Genomic DNA, 22769 nt, shown 5'->3' on the forward strand with positions numbered 1-22769 from the left:
ATCATCAAAGCACCAGAATTCAATTGTTTTTTTTTGTTTTTTTGCATTGTTGCAATTATTCAACTATATCTATTTACCGTACGCACCATAAATATATAGCAGAACCTACATTGATTTGGAAAATGTAAATGAACGGGTTCTGGGATACAACCTATGCTGGCTTTAGTGGAAGCGGTGATGAAATCTGTAACATTTGCCAGACCAATGAACTTCATCAATTAATCACAGCAAAATAATCACGCCTACATTAAAGAATAAAACATGAAAAGGACAGGGCATAGATTTAACTTATTCAGAAAGGACCGGCTCCCCGTTCCCTCTGAGTCTTGACATGTTAACTGGCTAGCAACTAATTAGATGTCAAAAATTCATAAGCACTGTTTAATATTGCATACGTCTGCAGCCGACATTTCAATATGAGCCTTGTATACACAGAAGTCACTTCAACATTAAAACACAGCAGGTGAAGAAAATAAAAGTGATTTTGGTGGAAAACAATGGCCCCGAACACCCTAGAGAAAGAAGAATTGACTTTCTTATTCAGAGAAGGTATCACCTTAATAAGAATTATAGGCAGAGGGGTTTCGCAGTAGCGGTTCTGCATTGGCGGGGAAAGAGAGGCCGATACTGGCTTATCAAAGGCACTGGCAGGTAAATAGTCATTTACTATGCATGCACAATGAACATTACGCGGTGCCTTGACACAGGGTGATAATGAAAAACATTCTATTGTGGCATCCATCGGGGGAATTTTTTTTTTTTCATCCTTATTCTCTCTTTCTGTCTCTATGGAGTGAGGGAGAAGTGAGGCGTCTTGGCAGATGTCTTCTGTTTTAAGCCATTTCACATCAGATGTGAAGAAACTCAACTTTTTTGTGTAGCAAGGATGCCTTGTAGAAGATTTTTTTTTGTTCCTCCGACCGGTGCACAATGCACATGGTTGTACGATAGTTTCCGGGTCTAAAAACCGAAAGCAGTCCGGCGCTCTCTGCGTCCTATTTTTATTCCTGGTTATTATTCTGAGCCATTAATAATAGGTATTATTATTATCCTTTATTTATATAGCGCCATAAAGGGATCCGTGGTGCCCAATGACAGAGTACATAAATGGATAAGCAACACAGTGATTTACAGATGAATACAATAGGGGACACTGGAATACGTATCAGGGGGGCAAAAAAACACCAGATTTAGGACCTTATTCCACAGCTCTGCGTGTGGATGAAACACCGGCTGCACGAATGGCTGCCCCCGCCTAGCTTGCCGAGTTCAGCCGCATGGCTGCAAATGGATGTTTAGCATAAACATCCATTCACAGCCTTGGGTGCGGGGGCGAAATCATTTGATGGTCGATGACCACCGAATGATTTCTACAGCGCTCGCAGATGTAAGACACCTTACATTGTCAAGCGCACTGTGCGGGAAGTGGGTGCCTTAGCATGGAAACGCCCAGCGTTTTCATGGGAACGCCCATGAAGCACTGGGCCTTCCCATGGGCGTGACCCCTCACCGCCACCCTACGCCCGCACTGCTAGGAAGCTCGGTGAGAAATAAAATTGTGAGAGGTAAAGTGCGAGCTTCGACATGTTACAAGCTGTGTTTAAAAATGACAGTTAGGAGTGGATTGGTTGGTACGTTGGGGGCGGGATGTATTGATATACATCGCCGCCCGGCCGCAGAAATGCTTGCACATATGTATTAACATGAGGCTTGCATTGCAGTGCGGTGATGGAGGCCCCGTGCGATACCTGTAATGTGGTGTGCACCTCCCTGGGTGCCTCCTCCTCCCCTCATGCCGGAATGCCTAAGCAGGCTGTCCCCGATGCCTCCTCCTCCCCCCTGCAGCCGGAAGGACGTCCGGCTCTGTTGCTAGGAGGAGGAGGGGTTTACCTTCTGTGTTCAGGATGACCTGCAGGAAGGTAAGCCAGGGGGAGGAGGAGAGGGGGGTTGGCGTAGGTGGCGGGTTTGAGGTAGGCGGCGATAGAAGCCCATAGTCTTCTATAGGGTATCAGCACCCAAAGGTGGCGATACCCTGCCCTGCGATGACGCGACGGCCGGGTATTCGTACATTTAAAAAAATGCGGTAAAACCCATGAAAACAGGGGTTTTACCATATTTTTAGCTTAGTACATCCCGCTCTTTATCTCTCACAATTTTATCTTTTCAAACTTTGCTAAAAAAAAATTACAGAGCTGTAGCTCACTATATGAGCCCTATGATCTGTTATCACATATTCTTCAGCTCAAGGGGGCTACAAAGCGGATTTGTCAGTCTGCATTGACTGTAGCAAATCTCTATGTAATGAGTGGAGGGAGATCTGTGCTAGTGCAGCACTATTTTAAGGGGCCCATTTGACAGCTGGAGCCCAGTGGCCAATGCCTCAAATGTCTCAGTTAGTTATGCCACTGGCTTGGGGGTTTTGTGATAGCACATACACCAGTGCTGGTCTGAAGATTTCAGCCACTGTGGGTGAAGATAATACTGCCTGTGGGCCTGCAGATTGTGGACTGGACACCATTGCAACCAAGGTACATATTATTATTATTATACAATTTTTAGCAAGTGCACTTTAGTTCTTAGGAGCTGACCACACGGAGGTTGCACGTTGCTCACTTCTCGTTGCCTTACACCAGGACAAACAGGCAGATAGGAAGTCACCTCGGCCAATTACTGTGCTTGCCCAGCAGCGCAGACACATTCCTCAGTATTATTATGCAGTGGGCTCACTGTGAAAATATTTAATGTTGCTGTCAGGAAGCCAAGTCCTGATGTTACTTTGATCCTTTCTGATTAGCTGACTTTTAATATTTGCTTTAAGGTGTGCTGAGCCGAAGGTGCCGTCCTGACTTGCCAGCTGGGTGGGGTTCCTTGCACACCAAATTGTTCACAATGGACCTTTCTTTATTGTCGTCCTCTAAAACGAACTTTTATTTTCATAGGCGCAAGGCGGGAGAGAAAAGCTCAATCAGGTACTGAGCAGAGACTGTAGAAATAATGAGCGGAGCGTTCTCCTTCCTCTACCGGCCTGCAGGATATTAATTAATACCTTACATGGCTTCATTACTTGGAACTCTATATTTAATACATTAAAGTTGCCGAAAGAAGGAACGGGGCTCATTTACAACCAGCGCAATGAGCAGGGGGCTGTGCGTCTACAAAGCCATAGTCACACACAATTGCAAATGTTAAATGTAAGGACCAGAATGGAGATATTGATATAATGTCCTAAATATTGACACATTGCCTCATTATTCTGCTTGTCTGACCGCCTTTCCTATACAGTGCACATAAGGGCCCTGCAGCTACTGTGACAAATATGTTCATTTCCTTTTACAGCCCTTTAAGAGCAAAGGTGGTTTCCACCTGTAAGAGTAGACCCATTGTCGTGGTTTATTCCAGACTTGGGAGACTTTTTCGAAGTCATCATGGTCCATGGATGCTTACATTTTATCTTCCACCATGTGGGATAGCTCCTGGGAGGTGATGCAGGTGGCTATTGCGGGGAACCAATCATGGTCTTCCTCCATGTGATGGAGTTCTGGGAAGGAGATGCAGGTGGCTATTGTGCGGAACCAATCACGGTCTTTCTCCATGTGGGGCAGTTCTGGGAAGGAGATGCAGGTGGCTACGGCGAGGAACCAATCACGGTCTTCCTCCATGTGGGGGAGTTCTGGGAAGGAGATGGAGGTGGCTACGGTAGAGAACCAATCACGGTCTTCCTCCATGTGGGGGTGTTACAGGAAGGAGATGTAGGTGGCTACGTGGGGAACCAGTCACATTCTTCCTAACTGTGGGAAAGTTCCTGGAAGGAGATTCAGATTACCATGAATATACTTCATTTGTGTTTAAATGCTACTATTACATCTGTAAAGAGTTTATTACATATACTGTAAATGTTTAACCCTTCCAAACAATTTTAAAAACAGGTAAGTACTGCAGAGTATTTTTTTTTGTAATGACTGTACCAGAGATCCCATTAGGCAGAGCATATGTTACTTATAGAAGGTATAACCAAAAGACTCTTCCAGAAGATACGCCTCTGTCCAATTCTTTAGTCTGTGAGTTATGTACTATAAGGGGACTAACAGGTATATCTGACCCAGCTGACAAACAGACGTGGAAATATCCACCTCTTTATGGTTGCATTCATTGTATTCTCCTTTAATGGATCTTGTCACCTTGCTTTCCTGTATCTCCACCAGTTCTCTGCATGTTTACAGCGAAGAGACAGAGCATTGAGCACAACACATACAAATACGCGTTTGTCTTCTACTTGAAGAGACAATAGACGATGCGCTCAGAGTTATCCCATGACTTGGGATACGTAACGACACACACGTGGATCCCAGGCATTTAGCATGCCGCCTGCAGGGGCCACAGAGATGATGTGACAAAACAAGTTGACCCTGGCAGGGTGTACGTAGCATGAAAAGAAAGAGTTTTACAACTACAGGTTAGATGTTGCCAATCTGATTCTGCCAGCGCGGGTCAGGGATGCCTGCTTGTGACAAACGCAGTACGGTTGCGGGGCTCAGCCGTAGTGCCCCCTGGTATTTGTTCCTGGTCAGGCTGCCCGAGGGTGACAGAAGTGGACTTTGCACTTGCTTCCATGCCAGTGCACAGCCCGACGTGGTAGGCGGAGGGCACATTGACAGGACGTGGCTGTGAGGAAGGCCACGCTGGTTCCACTTCATCTAACACAATCACAGTTATTCTGCAATGAATGAATGCCACCCTGGGGGACTGTACAGTCTGAGAGGATGAAAGCAGAATTGTTCAGCATAGAATATCTGCCATAGAGTTATTATTACTGCTGCAGTGCAGGATGCAGATCCCTAACCTAACCCTGTGTGACAGTGGGCACAGCACTGTACCAGGAGGAAGCACCCACCTGTGTGCTAATAACCTGTATTCAGTATGGATCGCATATGATAAGCTGTTTGCAGTAGTTATCGTATGCAATCGTTAGCAATGCAAATGCAAGAGGAGGCGCATACTGCCTCCCTACCACCTCCTGCCTCTGTACCATCCCCTGCCTCTATACCATCTGCCTCCATACCACCTCCTGCCTCTATACCATCTCCTGCCTCCATACCACCTCCTGCCTCTGTACCGTCCCCTGCCTCTATACCATCTGCCTCCCTACCACCTCCTGCCTCTGTACCATCCCCTGCCTCTATACCATCTGCCTCCATACCACCTCCTGCCTCCCTACCACCTCCTGCCTCTGTACCATCCCCTGCCTCTATACCATCTGCCTCCATACCACCTCCTGCCTCTATACCATCTCCTGCCTCCATACCACCTCCTGCCTCTGTACCATCCCCTGCCTCTATACCATCTGCCTCCATACCACCTCCTGCCTCCCTACCACCTCCTGCCTCTGTACCATCCCCTGCCTCTATACCATCTGCCTCCCTACCACCTCCTGCCTCTGTACCATCCCATGCCTCTATACCATCTGCCTCCATACCACCTCCTGCCTCTGTACCATCCCCTGCCTCTATACCATCTGCCTCCATACCACCTCCTGCCTCCCTACCGCCTCCTGCCTCTGTACCATCCCCTGCCTCTATACCATCTGCCTCCATACCACCTCCTGCCTCCCTACCACCTCCTGCCTCTGTACCATCCCCTGCCTCTATACCATCTGCCTCCCTACCACCTCCTGCCTCTGTACCATCCCCTGCCTCTATACCATCTGCCTCCATACCACCTCCTGCCTCCCTACCACCTCCTGCCTCTGTATCCCCTGCCTCTATACCATCTGCCTCCATACCACCTCCTGCCTCTGTACCATCCCCTGCTTCTATACCATCTGCCTCCATACCACCTCCTGCCTCTATACCATCTCCTGCTTTCATACCACATCCTGCCTCTGTACCATCCCCTGCTTCTATACCATCTGCCTCCATACCACCTCCTGCCTCTGTACCATCCCCTGCTTCTATACCATCTGCCTCCATACCACCTCCTGCCTCTATACCATCTCCTGCCTCCATACCACATCCTGCCTCTGTACCATCCCCTGCTTCTATACCATCTGCCTCCATACCACATCCTGCCTCTATACCATCCCCTTCCCCTATACCATATGATGCCTCCATACCACCTCCTGCCTCTATACCATCACCTGCCTCCATACCATCTGATGCCTCCATACTACCTCCTGCCTCTATACCATCCCCTGCCTCTGTACCACCTCCAGCCTCCATATCACCCATGCCTCCATACCATATCCTGCTTTCATACCACCCCCTGCCTCCATACCACCTCCTGTTTCCATACTAACTCCCGGCCTACATACTACCTCCTGCCTCCATACCACCTCCTGCCTGCATACAACCCCCTGCCTCCATACCATCTCCTGCCTCCATGCCACCTCCTGCCTCCATACCACCACACATCTCCATATCACCCATGCCTCCATACCATCTCCTGCTTTCATACCACCCCCTGCCTCAATACCACCTCCTGCTTCCATACTAACTCCCAGCATACATACTACCTCCTGCCTCCATACCACCTCCTGCCTGCATACAACACCCTGCCTCCATACCACCTCCTGCCTCCATACCAACCCCTGCCAGGTCCGGCAACAGGGGGGGTCAAAGGGGACAGCTGACCGTCACACAGATGCTGGCCTGGTGCTGCTTGAGCAGGAAGAGAGGCTGCTGGCCTGCTGCAGTTCCAGGAAGTTCCAGGCAGGGATGCCCAGCAGTAAGACTGCACCCTGCTGGTGTTTTTGAGGTAAGAGTAAGTGGTGTGTGTGCATACATGTGGGGTGGGTTATTGTTAGGGGGGTGGGGGGAGGTAAGGGTAAGGTTACACTGCCGTTACAGCATACCAGGGTTGGCACTAGTGATGAGAGTCAGGATTAGGCTGCAGGGGGGAGGGGGGGTGGTTATGGAGCATGTCATGTAATAGAGCACAGCCCGGGGCATGAGGGACTGCGTAAGTATGAGAGCAAGAGCCGTGTGGAGGGAGCGCATCAGTGTGATAGAGCGCAGGCTGCAGGGTGAAGGAGTGCATCAGTGTGATAGAGCGCAGGCTGCAGGGTAAGAGAGCATGTCAGTGTGAAAGAGCGCAGGCTTCAGGGTAAGGGAGTGGGTCAGTGTGATAGAGCGCAGGCTGCAGGGTGAGGGAGCGTGTCAGAGTGATAGAACGCAGGACGATGGGTGAGGGAGTGCGCCAGTTTGCTAAAGCGCAGAGCACGGGGTAAGAGAGTGTGTCAGTGTGATAGAGCACAGGCTGCAGGGTAAGGGAGCGTGTCAGAGTGATAGAGTGAAGGATGCGGGGTGAGGGAGTGCGTCAGTGTGATAGAGTGCAGGCTGCAGGATAAGGGAGCATGTCAGAGTGATAGAGCACAGGATGCGAAGTAAGGGAGCTTGTCAGAGTGATAGAGTGCAGGATGCGGGGTGAGAGAGTGCGTCAGTGTGATAGAGCACAGGCTGCAGGGTGAGGGAGCATGTCAGAGTGATAGAACGCAGGACGCTGGGTGAGGGAGTGTGTCAGTTTGCTAAAGCGCAGAGAGCGGGGTGAGAGAGTGCGTCAGTGTGATAGAACACAGGCCATGGGCGAGTGAGTGCGTCAGTCTAAAGTGCAGACCGCGTTGTGAGGGAGCATATCAATTGATAGAGCGCAGGGTGAGGGAGTGTGTCAGTGTGCTAAAGCGCAGACCGTGGGGTGAGGGAGTACATCAATGTAATAGAGCACACCAGTTCAGTAATGGGCATGCACTTCCAGTATATGTCCCAGCAAAGGGGGGGATTGTGTTTGAGGGGGCCCTCAGAGATATCAATGTATTGGGCCCCAAAATTTCTGTTGCCAGACCTGACCCCTGCCTCCATATAATCACCTGCCTCCATACTACCTCCTGCCTTCATATCACCCCTTGTATTCATGCCACCTGCAGCTTGCATACCACCCCCAGTCTACATGACACCCCCTGCCTGCATACCACTCCTTTCTGCATACCACCTCCCGCCTGCATACCACCTCCTGCCTCCATACCAACCCCTGCCTCCATACCATCCCCTGCCTCCATACCACCTCCTGCCTCTATACCATCCCCTGCCTCCATACCATCTGATGCCTCCACACCACCTCCTGCCTCTATACCATCCCCTACCTCCAGCCTCCATACCACCCCATGCCTCCATACCTCCACCTGCCTGCATAACACCTCCTAACTCCATACCACCTCTTGCCTCCATATCATCCCCTGCCTCTGTACCACCTCCTGCCTCCGTACCAACCCCAGCCTCCATACCACCCCCTGCATACAACCCCCTGCCTCCATACCACCCATTGCCTCCATGCCATCCCCCGCCTCCATACTACCTCCTGCCTCCATACCACCTCCTGCCTCCATACCACCTGCTGCCTGCATACAACCCCCTGCCTCCATACCAACCCCTGCCTCCATACCATCCCCTGCCTCCATACTATCCCTGCCTCCATACCATCTTCTGCGTCCATGCCATCTCCTGCCTCCATACCACCCCATTCCTCCATATCACCCCTGCCTCCATACCACCTCCTGCTTTCATATCACCCCCTGCCTCCATACTACCTCCTGCATCCATACTAACTCCCAGCCTACATACTACCTCCTGCCTCCATACCACCTCCTGCCGCATACTACTTCTGCCTCCATACCAACCCCTGCCTCCATATTATCCTGTCTCCATACTACCTCCAGCCTTCATACCACCCCCTGCATTCATGTCACTTGCAGCTTGCATACCACCCCCCAGTCTACATGCCACTCCCTGCCTGCATGCCATCCCCTGCCTGCATACCACTCCTTTCTGCATACCACCTCCTGCCTGCATACCACCCTCTGCCTCCATACCAACTCCTGCCTCCATACCATCCCCTGCCTCCATACTACCCCCTGCCTCCATACCACCCCATGCCTCCATATCACCCCTGCCTCCATACCACCTCCTGCTTTCATACCACCCCTGCCTACATACCACCTCCTGCTTCCATACTAACTCCCAGCCTACATACTACCTCCTGCCTTCATACCACCTCCCGCCTTCATATCACCCCTTGCATTCAGGCCACCTCCAGCCTGCATACCACCTCCTGCCTGCATATTATCCCCTGGCTGCATACTAATTCCAGCCTCCAAACCACCCCCTGCCTGCCCACCACCCCCTGCCTGCATATCACACACTGCCTGCATACCACCCCTGGCCTGCATACCACCTCCTGACTTCAAACCACTGCCTGCCTGCAAACCCCCCCAAAAGAACAAATATTAGCAATGGCTTTGGGGGGGGGGGGGGGGGGTGTCACTGGTGGGCGTGACTTCTAGACTAAAACGAGGCCTAACAAGATTCAAATTTCTCCATAACTAGCCCCTTAACAGTATATACCACCAAATAACATAAAAGGATAATGCTCAACCAATCAATAAAACAACCAACAATAATCTACATTAAACATAATCAACATTAATCTACCTATCAACAGGTTCCTTCCAACTTCCTAACAACTAAGCAATCGCATTAAATTAGGGCTTCATGCCTATTCAGCATGAGCTAATCTCATATAAATGCAGAATATTTTGCCTTTAGTCCACCCAGCAAAGCCAGCTGACCTGGGGAAAGGGGGTGTGGCCTCACATGTTTGCGGATATGACCTTTTAGTATGCGGGGCATATCCAAGGGACCCAAACTCCCATTTTCAAAGCTGCAGGGGGGGGGGTCGGAGAGATGCAGGTTCCCCCCGCAGAGTTTCTTGGCTGCAGTTTAGGCTTCTACACTGTGATAGAAGCCAAGTGCAGCAGTTAATGTTACTGGGTAGCACATGGCTCCTGTCACTGAGCAGAAGTTGACATTGTGGTGTCACTCCTTGGACGGTGAATCCTAGGTGCGCCCAGCATCCACCTAATGATGCAAATCCAAATTACAACCCTCAGTCGGTACTTTAGTTTAGTTTATTTTGCCCATGGTCAGAAATACAGTAATTATTAGTATAAAAAAATATAAAAAACCCAAAAAGCACAAATATAATACAAAGTAAGTTCTGTCTCTTTAAAAGGCTAAACATGAAATCATTTCCCCAGTATTTGATTTAGCGCCAAAGCAGACGCATGGAAAGAGAGAAAATTATATTTTCCGTAATTTCAAATTACTGGGTTTATTTGGACATATGTATTAGAATAATTTGAAATAATTCATTACTGTTGTCTTATTGACCAAATTAATTATATCCTTTGCAGTCCAGTATCACGAGGAAAGCCCTTGTTTGTATTACAGATGTATTAGGATGAAATTTAATTTTTAGTGTAAATGTATGCTCTCCAACTCAAATTAAATGCCCTCTCTGTAATCTCCCATTTGTTTATTGCTTTCTGTGTCAGTACAATTACTTTTGTTCCAGAATTTGTTTTCATAGTGAGGACTGTGATTTCTCTGAATGAACGGCGTTAAAAGTTTGTTAAAAAAAAAAAAGGATTTTTAATTAATTTAAAAAAAGTAAAATAGCAAATTCTGAATCAGGGAAGCATAAAATTAGGCTTGGACATTAGTGAAAATTGGTCACGTGATCCAGAATACACACGGGGTAAGATTCTCAACCCACTTGCGAGATCATTACCTGGATGGAAAAATATTTTCATTATTGTACATTGCAGAGTGTAGTACGCACATATTCAGGATGGCCACACTTATGCTAATGTGAATATCCATTTAACTAGTTCTAGATTTAAGCCTGTGCAAGTAGAAATTTGTGGTTACATTGATTTTATGCTGACCTCCAAAACCATTAGTTGCAACTGCCCTGTGCTGGGCGCAAGAGATCCATCAGAAATACAGTAGGTGCCCGGCCCTGCCCCCTTCTCTATAGAGTGAGGATTTCTAGCTACACGCCCACAGCCCTCTTTATACACCCCAACAAGGAAGAGTAGTTCCATGGGATTGCATTGTCACCTCCAGCCAGTAGCACACGCAGGTGGGGTTTCTGAGTACCCAGAAACCCCCCCAGGAGTCTAAGGGCCCGAGTCTGAAAGCTGAGGGTCCCCTCTTTCCATGGGTACAAGAATTTTAAAAATCGGCCCTTGGGAACCAGATATATCTGACTTCAAAACATTGGTCCCCATCCAAGCCTGTTAATTCCTCTTCCCAGTCAGATATTTCAGGTTCTGTCTGACTTAAAGTTTTTATGAGGGTAAATTCCAAAAGCTGGGACTCTCCCCCTTTGATGGACACTAGTACTTGGTCTCTACTTTTCCCAGAACCAGAGATATCAGCCTTCGAGCAGCTGGTTACTGCTCCAGCTCCACACACCTGGTATGTAGTTTTATATACTCCTTGGCAGATTGCTCTGCCTCCTGAATTCTGATCCCATAGTCCCCAATACCATTTGGTAGGTGGGATTCTCTAGTTTTTAATTCCATTAAAATACAAGAAATCTATTTCTGGGAACTGGAGATATCTGCAGTCAAGCAAGCTGTCCTCCCACCAGAAAATTATGAATAATAAGCCCACTCCACTATACACCCCTCCTATGCATATTGAACATCCTCTACCACCCTGAAAGTTATGTATCAGGGCCCCTTCATTCAGCCCAATGTCCCTTCTCCCACCCCATCTCCCACCATCTGTGCAGTAAAGGGGTAATTAGTGGAAATTACTGATCCAGGCCCTACATGCTGAGCGGTTGATATAATACCCCCTACCACCCGCGGGACATCAAACCTTCCCCTACCCCTACCGCTGGAGGATCGGTAGAGGCCCCAATACATTGCTATGCCCAGGGGTCTACACTGCTGTTATATATATATATATATATATATATATGTGTGTGTATTATTATTATTATTGTTATTTATATACATTTGGTCTATCTATAATACTTTAACTGACCCGGCATATACTGGGTCACCTAAGTGTCCATCTCCGTGCTTTGCTCCGCCCCTCTGGAAACCCCCTTATGAAAATCCTGCGTTTGACACTGCCAGCTCCTTTACCAAAAGCCTATTTCATTCAATAATAGATCTTGCCCAGTGCTTAAAGTGGTTTTGGAGAGGTGGGGAACTCAGTTCCCTCTGCCACCTAATTACCACTCTCTCCTCCCCTCATTAGGCAGAGCCAGAGCCTGTGGTAGGGTATTTGGCACCCCCCTTGCAAACTTTAATGCTCCTCTGTTTGAATTACTGCGCAGGGCCAATGTGGACATTGAACTAGTTCCACCTCACCATCAGAGGTGGTGGAACTTAGTTCCACCCTGTTCCCCCATGCACACTTTAACCCCTGATCTTGCCATATTTTGTTGGAATCAGAGGAGATAAACAAAAGACAAGACAAGACCCCTAAAAAATAAGTCAATCACACAAAGGGGTAAATTTACCAAGGTGAGAGCTTTTAGAAGTGTGACATGTTGCCCATAGCAACCAATGAGAATCTAGGTATTATCATCTAGAAGGTTCTAGATAAAGGATAAGTAGAATCTAAATGCTAGGGGCAAAATCTAACACTTCCAAAAACTCTCACCTTAGTCAATATACCCCTAAGTTCTCTCTCTGTGGACAGGATGCATCAATAGCAAAAATGCAGTCAAACCTCTGAAAATGCCAATGGTGTGACCCCGTTCCTAATATGCACCAAGCTCCAGAAAGCAGCTCTTTCCAGAGCTTGGACCCAATAGGCAATGTCATCTATGGATGGCCTTGCCTAAAAGATGCCCATGGGCTTCTCTCCACATTGTATCTGAGAGGGATCCAATAGGATTGTTTTGCATTGCTGCAATTTGCCACACCAAGACACGGAGAGCCCAACACTCAGGAGGTGGGCAAGAAATGGGAGGCTTGACTCTTCACCCTGGAGTCTGGGGGAGCTCCCTGATGTTTGGGAAACACCCAGACATTTTGGCGGAGTAGACATGTACGACGATATTGGCCGATTTCACATGTACCCGACGAAACGGGCAAAGAAATCGATCGAAGTTGGATGTGTTTGATGTCCCTGCGGGTCCAATGTGTGGCCCCGTGCGCATCAGACCTGAGTCGGAGGTCGGACCTTCGACTCTGACCCCCCTCCCGGCGGCAGGGAACAGGGAGTCACATTCGATACATCACATGTGACCGCATATGATGAAGGTCCCGGGCGGTTCATGGGGGGATCAGATGGCCATACACTGCTGAGAAACATTGCAGTAGTTTATGGCCAGTTTAATGGTAACGTTAATGGTCAGTACTCCTGCACATGTGCCACGAACATATAAAAGAACACATTATTTAAATTTTCCAGTTAAAACTCTAATCCGGTTATAAGAAAGAGACGTTCTGCGGTCTTACAGAGCAGGCCTTTTAGGGTTGAAGGAGATGGATGTAGCCAGCCAAATCTATGAGTCAATGACAATTGGGCAATTGAGCAGTTGTCACGTGTTAGTTGACACATAATCGAGAGATGTTGCCACGTAATATCCTCTTTATCTAAGGGAACGTCTTTGAGGGCTAATCCTTCGTGCTGCTGCATTGGATAATGCTCTGGAGCTGGGGGGGCTCTCACCGGTTTATCTTCTATAACACAATAGCTAGATTTCAGCAGTACCATCACGCTGATAATACCTAAATATCTGCAACCTCCAATGGCACTGCTAGTACGTTCCTTGTTCCATAGGTCTAGCTTTGTCGCTCTTATATTATTAGGAGAACTCTGGTGCCCCTTTAAGGAAGAATATCTACACTGCTTTCATATTCAACAGCGCCGAAGCCGTGTTTGCAATCAAGGCATATTTCCCTTTTGTGGAAAAATAACAGATGTTGATGGAAATAGCCATTGGCTTTGTAAAGAACCCATTTCATGTGTCAGGATAGTTGTGCCTCTCTTATAGGAAATGTCAGAAGCAGGCAGATATCTCAATGTGAAATGACCTTAAGAAAAACCCGACCTCTTCAGGGATGACCTTTTTTCAACAAGAAATATTAAAATTACATCCGTATTCCTTGCTCTAGCCCTTGCAACAATTTGTATATTTTCCTGAGTGTCGTTTTGTCTCATTTTTTTTATCCCTTGCAAAACATGTTCCTTCTTGCGCTGTCTATTAGGCTTTGTCTGCCCAGTCCGAGATACACAATAAGGGCCTAATTCACATTGGCGCTGCTTACGGAGCACTGAAATATCGCACCGCAGAACAATGCAGGATTGTGTCTCCTATCTCATATCTTGTGCGCTGGAGGGGCTCAAGATTAGAAGCTGCAGCACAGTTCAAAATTTAAATAGGGGAACCACACCTATCTCGCTGGCAGTTGGTGTTTCAACAATGCGTTTTACATTAATGAATGTTTGAAAACCAGCGTGCGGTGGATGTACTGCACAGAGCCTACGCACAATGGCGCTTTTGGGATCGGTCAGAAATGTAGCGGAAAAGGTATGGACATTCCTGGACGGTGACTGAGGCAGTGGATGCTGAGTGTGGTCATCCTGTCTGTAGAGGAACTTAGAACATGTATGCGGAGCAGTTCTCCAGAAGTTTGAATCCAACAGAATTTTGTGGATCGAACTGAATTAAAACCCGGCCTGGATTCGGCGAGAAGACCTGCTCCACCGCGAGTCCCTATACAAATCTTCCCGCTGTTTGGGATTTATATTTTTAATCCAAATTTTGGGTTTCGGATTGCAAAAATCACATGATTATTGCTGATGTTATTGATTACTATGACTGATTATCGCGTTTTTATCGAGTTTAAAGCAAACTGAAATCTGATCCGAAACAAACCACTTGAAGTCGGTTATGCCAAAACTGAAGCGGGATGATAAAATAGAACAAAATAAAAAACAAATCTCTAATCTGGAACTACAGGTGTCTCTATGGTGGGGAACATTTACTAAGAGCAACCAATCAGATCTACTTCCTGTTTATTTAGCACCTTCTAGAAGACAATAGAAAAAGTCTGATTTACCCCTATGTGTACGCTTGTCTAGCTAGACTTCGTCTATGTAAAAATACTGTCGGCTGTGTTACGCGTCGTGCAAAAAATGTATTTTCTGCAAACAGTCATGCATTTTGCTCCACATCATTCGCCCTATGTGGTCACCCGGTAGAGGTAACACAGTCATTTACTTAGTAAACAGCTGCTATTTGCACTTTTAGTTGAGGACTGTTGTTGCCCCAGGTGATAGAAATACCTTCGATAAACATAGGTACGGGAAAGTAGTATGTAATCACAAACAGGTGCATCCATAAATAAGTATACAATGTGCATTTTCTAATGAATTGTGACTGCTTACTCCATACAAACCCCTCCCCAACATTTCCCCCGGAACGCCTGTACAACTCTTCCCCCAATTAAACCTATCTGTCACCGAAACCCTTTTTCCGCAATTCCCAGACCCACTCCTGCGTTGAACATCCATAAAGGGATATACAGTGAGACAGAAACATCATAATTAAGGGATTATTTTAGGAAAAGGTTTTTTTTTATTTTATTTTTTATTTGAAGTCATAAAACACCCCATGGCCTTTAAAAACATAAGACGGATCCCTGCAAGCCAGGCTTTCAGTGACTTTCTCCAACATGCCTAAAATATTGCCGCGGAAAAGTCAGAACTCGTCTTTAAAAATCAGCACAGAAGCTTTTAAATTTATTCAGTCTAATGAGGTAGTCTAAAATTTGAGAATGCTAATTCCGTGCAGCCAGGTTCTGTGGTGGGGGGAAACAAAACAAGGATGTCACTCGATGTGAACAAAGTGAATTGCTTATATGACTGACAGTAGAGATTTCTTTCAACATCAGTAAAGAGGACTGAAATGACAGGTAAGGGGACAGATGCCGTATTGCGCTTCGCTCTTACAGTTTGTGTACGGTAACTAAGGGACATGCTGACTTGATATACCAACTTAATAAGCTCAGCAGGGGCTAACTGAGAAGATATACTGTATGCATCTGTACAGCGGTAATCAGTCACCCACTGTATATGGTAACTGCACCAAAGGAAGGTGTTGAGAAAAGAAAAATAAAATATGGGGCAGGGGGCAATATACCTACACGCGTAATTAAATAGGTTTTATCCCAGTGAATTTTATTTCAGATTTTTCGGATATTCACAAATGGAAAACTTCAAATTTCAGATTTTATAGAACCACCATATAACACAGTGGTGTACAAAGGATGTTTATCATTCCCATCAGTCGCGGCCTTGGTCGAGCTTAGAGTATTGTGGGTGGGATGTGTCAAGCCGTTGGGAGAGATAAGGTGGGGAGAGATACAGTACCAACCAAGCAGCTCATAACTGCCAATGTTAAACACAGACTGGCGCATGGGAGTTAGGAGCTGATTGGCTGGTGCTCTTTTTCTCTCTGTGTTATCGTTATTCAAGATTTGAGACATCTCCCCCCTAGGTTGCATTTTACTCAGCAGGGGACCGGAGCACCGAGAGGAAACCCAGGCAAAATTGGGAGAACGTACAAACTAAACTCTACACCGATGGGGTCCATGCCTGGAATCAAGGCTAAGGGGTGAATTTACTAAGATGGGAGTTCTAATGAAGATGGGATGTTGCCCATAGCAACCAATTGGATAACAATATCTTCTAGAAGGTGCTAAATACATAAGGGGGGGGGTCATTCTGATTGACTCGATAAGCTGCCTAGCTCGCCGTATCCACTCCCAACCATGGGAGGGGATGTGTTAGGAAGACACGTCCTCTCGCATGTGTCCACAGCAGGAGAAATCATTCGATGGTCGGCGACAGTCGGCGAAGTTGAGAATGACTTATATTTGCTGCCGCCGGGATGAAGGCAGGGCAGGTGGCTGACGTCATGTGACGCCAACTGCCCGCCCCTGGCCCACCCGCATACCAATGGGAACATCCAGCATTTCCATGGGGATGCCCATGAAATGCTGGCCATTCCCATGGCCGCAACGCCCCTGTCCCTCCCTCTCCTCTGTGAACTGCCCAGCGAGTGAGCAACTCACCGCGGGCATTGGCAGCCAGGGTTTGCACATGCGCAGAAATGCGCTTGTGCTTGCACAAACCCCCCGACCATCAGGACAGGGGCCAAATTTGGTTCACTGCGTGAATCGGCCCCAAGAAATAGAATCCGGATGCTATGGGCAACTATCCCATCTTCAAAAGAACTCTCATCTTAGTAAATGTACCCCAATGAGCTCCGATCAGTGGAGATGTTTGGGGAAATCATGCATGTCAAATCTCAAGACAATATGTCACAATGCACTATACATGCCATAAGGAACTTGGCCCACATTATACTGTAGGTCACCCACCTTGTTCTTGGATGACACATTCCATCTGAAGCACCATTAAAAACATAAGCCAGTTGACAGATGGGCTTTAAACCAGTTACAGATGCGACAGAACTCGGCTTGCATTTAATTGCTTGCCATCAAAGTTTATACCATTGGTGTAATTAGAATGGGTGCAAGGTGTCAATGGCACCCTACACCACACCCATATACTTACCTCTCCATTGTCCTGCATCTTCCGTTACTGAAATAGCTGAGAAAATGATGTGGCAGTTTGGCCAAGCGTAATAGGGAAGTCCCCAGGTGCTATGTTCCCAGAGACCTGCCCAGCTCTTTGCTGGACCCCAAAGAGGAGGGGTCCAGCATAGATCTTGAACTTGAGCCTTCTCCTCTCTTAAGCCGCCTTTGGGTGTCATGGAGACAGTCAGACTCTTCTCATTGATGATCCCAACAATGAAGGCTCCAAACACATCCTCCCCTCATGTCCTGGGCCCTGTGCAGGGGATGTATAAATGATATACAGTACACAAGGGAGGGGGGGGGGGGGGGTGAGCAGCCGTTGTTGATGAAATAAGCACAGATATATATAACACAGGCAGGTGGTCTTATTGGGCAGGGTCTTCACTAGTTGTGGGACTATAAGTTCCAGCATGCCCAAAGGTGGATCTGCAGGGGTTGAACTCTGGTGTGTGGTATGAGGTGGCTCTGGGCTGTAGGGAGTTAAGGCAGATAAAGGGGCATAAGTGGGCTCATCATATAAAGGACAAGCCTACTATGGCTTAAGTCCCGGCTCATGGTCACACCCTCCTCTCCGGGAATCTGAAAATGAAAAATTATTAACCATTGGAATAGCGAACAACAGTGTATAATACGTACTTCCCAACCACTCAGATTTTGTCGGTACAGTCTTGATCAATGTTGGAAGGCATGTGAGGTTGTGGGTCCGATTCCCACCATGGCCCTAACGGTATTGAGTTTTCATATTCTCCCCATGCTTCCGTGGGTATCCTCCTGGTACACCGGTTTCCTCCCACAATCCAAAAATATACTGGTAGGTCCATTGGCTCTAAATATGAACCCTAGTGTGTAAGTGTGGATGTACATGAGTAGAACAGAAGGGTCAAGTGGTTCTTATTTCCCATCACAATCTACAGTATGTGCAACAGCAAAAACATAATGATGATGTACAGTAAGTGGTGATAATGATGCTATGACATCACAGGTAAGCCTACGGTAAGTTAACACTGCATATAATTATATATATATATATATATATATATATATATATCTATATATAGTGGGCTTGCTGCTATTATGGTATCCCCTGACCTGCCTATATTTTGCCATTTGTAAAAGCACATGCTTCGAAGGGCCTGCAATCGTGTCTTTGTCCCTTCCAGAATGCAAGCAATAAATTTGCCTTCAGGTGCGAGTCTGAAATGCTGGAAAAATAGATTTACTTGGATTAAAGCCTCATTGAATCCAGAGTCCAAACAGTCTGTTCTCTCCAGAATGATACGATGCACACGGGTGCACAGGGCATTTTGTGACTGCCTCGTTTTAATGTCTGCTATATATCTGCATTTAGCACTTCCTAACATACTGTACAGCAAATCCCCTGCACTTTATCATCGCCGTTCCTTTTGTAGTGTATTACCTGCTAAGCTCCAGCGCTTGCCCCCCGGCCCTGAAACACGGTAACATCACACAATGCCATGTGCTGTACCCGCTGTCTCTCCGTTGTAAGATACTGCACCTTGTACCATTTTATCTTCTTTTTTTTTTCAGATTTATGTTTATTTATAAACATTTTACATATATGTATATTCATGGGCACTTTTGTAAGATCTGATTGGCACATCCACGGCGAGATTCCGAGAACAAATCGACATGCGACAACGACATTAAATCAGTGTTAAGAGTGCAATACCGCCTGGAAACAGCATTAATGCCGGCGTTCCGGCGATAGATGGTGTGAAATAGCGAAGCTCGAATGGACTTCTCGGACAGACAAGTCATAATAAAGTCTGCTGTTTGCCGCAAGTTTATTGGTGGTTTTAAATCTTTGACTTCAACGGCAGCGCAGAGAGTAAAGAATCCATTCAGACAAGAGTTCAGATGGATAATAGTAAATTATGTATGTCGAAGGCGTATAAAAAAAATGCCAGCTTCTTGCAGAGATTAAAAATAAACCTCTTTTTTTTCCCTTCCCTATTTTGTTTGAAGGTCGGAGGCAGCAGGGACTGCGCATCTGGGCGAGTGAGAGCCTACGACAGCTAAGGCGCTCACAGACGATGACAAAGAGAAGTGTCTCTGCATGAAAATTATCATTTATTTTAATGATCTGTACTGTAGGGCGGTGGGTAAAGGAAGCGCCAACAGAAAAGTATATTTATTGTTATTGTTTACTTAGAGCCAATCGTATCGCTCAGTGCTCTGCCGGGAATATGAACTGATAGTGGCCCCTGGAAAACTTTGTAGAAGGGGTGCGATGTTGGCAGCACCGGAAGTGCTGCCAACATCTGTACTGCGGAGATGGAATCTCTTACTGTACTGCGGAGATGGAATCGCATACCCTCCAACTGTACCTTTTTGGTAGGGACAGTACCGTTTTTTTTATGGCCTGTACATTTTTGGGGGTCTCCAACTGCCCACTGTATGTATAGGAAAGGGGGCATGGTCACACCCACTTTACCCATGGCCACACCCCCTTTCTGAATTTGTACCATTTTTTGCTCTTCAGATGTTGGAGGGAATGGAATCACAGAATGAATGTGGACAATGCAGTGAAATGAGTGCGGTTTGTGGGGAGAATCACATGTCAGCGAACAAAATATACTATACGTTGGCCCACCTGAAATCTTCCCAGAGGGGCCACGTGGCCAATCCACCCATGTTTTTTTGGACACTGGAGAATGCATGGAGATGTTGTTTTATAACTGGCACCTGCTAGTCAAGAGAAGGGGGGTTTCCAGGCAACCAGAACACCCCCCCCCGTGTTTCCTATAGACTCTCATTGTTCCCGCTAGAAATTGATATATTCCAAGAAGTTTTGTTTCTCTACTTGTTCATCTTCAGTCTTTGTTAATGTATGAGATTGAATCATTTTGAACCCAAGACCAACAAGTAGCCTATTTTTCAATACACTAAAAGGGCATTGGCTTTTGGTTTTGTGATGTCGCTATAGTAACAACAGGCGGCGCCCTCCTTATGCTGTCCTGAGCTAGCCGCAATATGCAAATGCCATTCATTACTATCTCTAGACATTTCCTGCATTGTTATGAGCTGAACCTGCATTAACTTATTATGATCACTGGCTCAGTTAATTTTTTTAACTCTTCTGACTCGTCCTGCCCCTAAACGTGATGTGTCTGTGGATCATGTATTTGTCAGCTGCCAACCAGCAGTGATCACTGATGGCATGGACTGCCCCCCACCACCACCACTACCCTAAATTGCATTGACACATGAGAGGAGGTGGTGTTGGTGGCATGGGAAAGTGGAAAACTAACCCAGACACTCTTGGCGGCTTTATACCCTGCAGGGTTCGTGCTCAGAGTCCTGGACAGCACTGATGTGGCGCTACCTATGGCCCTGCTGTCCTCAATACAGCACTAAATAATCCTCCAACAATTAAAGTAAAGTAAATATTCTCTGTGGACTAAAGTTGTACAATTTCTAGGCATCGAGATGACCGAAACATCAACTGCTTGGCTAATCAAGAATTAAAGTGGAACACAGCATCATGCATAGTCCCCCCACCCCCACCCTAATAAATGAATAATATTTTTTTTTTACCTACAGTGCATGCTCATTGACCTCTAGCATCTGTCTCCTACAAGGCAGCGACAATTTTTAAATGGTTACTGGTTGCCACTGCTATGCCACTGGGTATGCCCATAGCACGCCGTAAGATATCACCTCTCCGTCTTTCCAAATATCCGCCGGCCCATCATTGCCCAGCAATGCCCACTTATCTTTCATGACATTTCTGAGAGCGCGCGTCTCAGTCAGTACTGCGCCTCTGCATGTGCACACGCCACAGAACGCATACTCTAAAAAACATCTTCCATTTGTGCTGATAACGTCATTGGGTGCAACTCAGCTACCACTGTCTTTTCGGCTTTTCAAGACTGCAATTATGCCTACAATCCTATTCTATAAATAAGGCCAGGACTTTGCTGGTGAGTTCCTTCTTTTAAATGTTTAGGACAAATCCTTCTGTGGCATAAGCAAAATGTCATGGCCAAATGAGGACTTTGCGTAATTCTTTTTTGGACCACTTCTCAGTATGTCAGTATGCTGAGTTTCTCCAGTCTTAAGATATGGCCTTCAACTTGCCAAGGAGACCACCTCACCTGCAACTTCCAGGCATGGTCCACCTGAGACCACCTAAGCTGACTGGGGAACGTGAGAGTTACCAGTGGTGTGCATCAATGTAATTCCACGTTAGGGTAATTATAACAAGCTCTCTTTAATTAACTGGAGAAGAACAATGGTGTTTGTGTTGGGAACCCTATCACATCTGCAAGTTTCCAGAAGAAACAATTATTAAAATACTGTTCTGTACTTTAAAAACAAGAGAGGTAAAATGTTTCAGCTGTACAGTGGTGTTAAGGCAGATCCATTCATGTCCATTTTACATTGTGCCAAACCAGCATTCCTCAGGAAGTATTTAATCATCGCCTGAGCGTCGAAGTAAAGCCAGCCACTCCGAGAGCCTCCTGGTGATTTATACCGCTATTTTCCTCAATTTACCACCCGTGGTCTACTCTGGAGGTAAAGTAGAAGTAAGTGAATTCAGACAAAAGTCCTTAATCTAACCAACTTTCTTTTCACTGCGCACTTTTGTTACACGGGAAAAAAAAAGGTAACAAAAATAAAAAGAATCTTCAAATTATTACAAAAGGAACCTTATCTGGACAGGTGTTGAACCTATTCATGAAACCAGTAATTAAATATCAGAAGACACCACTGATGTAATATATGATTATGTTTATCAACTGTTAATTAATATTGTAATGCTGGAGAGTTTCCAGCTGGCTCCACTCCTCTATGGATTTGTTTTCCACTAGCAAAAAGAATCCACAAAGTTTAACATATCTGTAGCTAGATACTTCTGAAATAATTAACACAATTTTTTTTTTTTTTATTATTATTATTTTTTTAAAACTTATTGGGCATTCAATGCCAACTTCTACATCTATCTGGAACATTCAAATAAAGTAAACTAGTATGTGTGTGTGTGTGTGTGTATTGCACCAAGACCCCTTGGGTGCGCCAGATCTTATGCAACTCCGTTTTAGTGCTATAAACCCCCTAGCATACAATACCCCCTGTAGCATTACAGTAGCATTACAAGTTGTTCCCAGTAATTGTAGTGCCACTTACACATTATGGCCACAGTTGTAGTGCCTCTTGCACTATGCCCACAATTACAATGCCATTTAACTTTGCCCACAGTTGTAATGATCCTTACTCTATGAGCACAGTTGTAGTGCCCCTCAAATACTATGTCCTCTGCAGTAGTGCCCCTTACACATTG

This window comes from Crinia signifera, chromosome 12 (genome assembly GCF_055691185.1).
Source record: "Crinia signifera chromosome 12, ASM5569118v1, whole genome shotgun sequence".
NCBI classification, from domain to species: domain Eukaryota; kingdom Metazoa; phylum Chordata; class Amphibia; order Anura; family Myobatrachidae; genus Crinia; species Crinia signifera.